The sequence below is a fragment of the Palaemon carinicauda genome, chromosome 41, assembly GCF_036898095.1.
Source record: "Palaemon carinicauda isolate YSFRI2023 chromosome 41, ASM3689809v2, whole genome shotgun sequence".
Taxonomy (NCBI): domain Eukaryota; kingdom Metazoa; phylum Arthropoda; class Malacostraca; order Decapoda; family Palaemonidae; genus Palaemon; species Palaemon carinicauda.
This window is the reverse complement of record NC_090765.1, coordinates 38,784,259-38,786,758: the sequence shown is the minus strand read 5'-3', so window position 1 is coordinate 38,786,758 and position 2,500 is coordinate 38,784,259. Positions and strand designations below refer to the sequence as shown.

The 2,500-nt window shown below is 31.9% G+C and overlaps 1 protein-coding gene across 2 annotated transcripts in view; it reads right to left on the bottom strand.

Moving 5' to 3' along the window:
- Nucleotides 1-2,500, bottom strand: part of LOC137632532 (protein bric-a-brac 1-like) — a 270,003-nt gene that overhangs the window by 186,415 nt on the left and 81,088 nt on the right. The gene's annotated exons all lie outside the window — the stretch shown is intronic.

Here is a 2,500-nt window from a genome sequence, read left to right as displayed (position 1 = left end):
CACGTTTATATATATATATATATATATATATATATATATATATATATATATATATATATATATATATATATATATATATATATATATATATATATATATATATATATATGTATATATTTGCGTGTGTCTTTAAATGATAAAGGTTATTGATGTATTTAAATTTTGATTAAAGATGCATTTAAATTTATATTACTAAGGGATTTAATTTGTCTTTTTTTTACCTTTTTTTGCAAATCATTGTAACGTCTGACAAAATTTGTAAAAAGTCAGAATATAAAAAAACTTTGAGTTTATCATAGACTGAAGATACACACCCCTGCCTTTTAGTATACTAAAGATTTAGCCTAGTGAAAAAACCTTAGGAGTTATAACGATGGAAAATACACATACACAAAACACAATGGAAACGAGGCATGTAAGTGTATGTGTACCCGACACCTTCCGTCAGTGCGGTGTCGCCGCCGTAGGACTCCTTCCTACCTCTTGTCCCCTGAAGTCAGGTCGCGTTGAAAATCCGTCGCATTGTCTGCTGGTGGAGGACCCTCGAAATTAAATCGCGCCGGGCACTCGTTGCTTTTTATTAACTGAGCTCTTGGGGCGTCGAGATCACTTGCACAAATTTTAGCAGATCTCAACTCAATGATAATGATACTTCGCCTCTTCAGGCTCATCCTTCCTACTCTCTTCTCTCTCCCCCTCCCCCTATCTCCCCCGCAGTCCCTCCCCCCCCCCCTTTACGTCTTCTTTTCCTCTCTTCTCTTTTCAGGAACATCTTTTTTTTTCAATTTCTTCTTCCGCATCATAGTCTTCGTACCTTTGGTGACATCTGTTTCTCCTTTTTCAAGAAGTTAATCTCTCTCTCTCTCTCTCTCTCTCTCTCTCTCTCTCTCTCTCTCTCTCTCTCTCTCTCTCTCATACAGCTTCCACCAGATGTTGTAAACAGTACCAAGGTAAACGAATTCACGAATAGGTTAAGATCATAAGAACTGGTTCGCTACCCAAGAGCAATTGGATCTGTAAAAATCGTTGACGTTGGTTATTAACAAGAAGAATAAAAAGACAGAAAAAGATAATGGATAACCTCAAAATTCTTTCCGAACGATTGAACAAAAGAGAAGGTAAAAAAATCTCAGAATTTTTTAGTTCAGCCTTTTTTTTTTAATTGCGCCTTTCTTGTTTTAACCTGATACATTAAAAGGTTATATATATTGAATAGCATCTTCATTATAATCCTTATCATCATTTTTATCTATATTGTTATTAATACTATCATTATCAACATTTTTTTTAAGTAACAGGAAGGGGCGTCTATAAAAATTAAAACTGAGCTATAGGCAAGTACTTATTAGCATAATCATGGCTAAATCATTAACCTAAATATCAAAGAAAAATGTAATAGCAATGAACGTATTTAATTTGGTCAGTATTTATTCATCAACCGATAATCTTTGAAATCAAATAAATCTTAAAAATGATAAAGGCAGTCTTAAACTTGAAACTAAAAAATTCCCTTGGTTTATTTCACTTACCTGATTACGTTTCGTTTTTATGAAGATATAACTGTTGTCATTAACGTTTCCAATAAATCTATCTTTTGAAAAGAATTAAACTTTTATTTAAGGTGTACATACTCTACATTTTACGACAGGATGTTAGGAAACGTAAATTTTGAAATGTGTAAAACAAATTAGGATATTTTCACAATCAGTTCAATAAAATAAGCAATTGCAGAGTTTGATTTACAAAATTTACTATAGCAGAATAAAGTTATTTCGGTTCAAGCTTCGGGGTTGACACGCAACGTCCCGACATGCCATCTCAACACTTTTGGTATTAACATCTTTCTTTGTTTAGAGTACATACGTATATCATCAATATACACTATACAATTGAATTATGAAAAGGTGAACTCAATGCAAAATTAAATATGACAGAAATTAAGTATATCAATGAAGATACTGATCAGTTCCTGTAACAAACTAAAATGAGAGAGAGAGAGAGAGAGAGAGAGAGAGAGAGAGAGAGAGAGAGAGAGAGAGAGAGAGAGAGAGAGAGAGAGAGAGAGAGAGAGTATATGATAATTATAAATACATTGTAGAAAAATTAAAAGAAATCGGAGCAACAGGGAACCTTTTCCCCTGTAACATTTCTGAGGAATATATATATATATATATATATATATATATATATATATATATATATATATATATATATATATATATATATAATGTACACGCATCACCAATTATCCAATAATCAAATGGGAACACCTGCAACACCTACCTTCACTAATTAGATCATTTTAAACATCCGGGTCTTTTCAGTTCATCAGATGGATTTCTAAGCGAAATTGCTGGGTGGAACACTTTTCATGTATGTATATATACACATAATTATACATACATGTACATATACATGCATATATATCAATATATAATTACATATGTACAATCTGTACACATGAGTATACGAATGGTTGTCAATGACTTCTTATGTATGA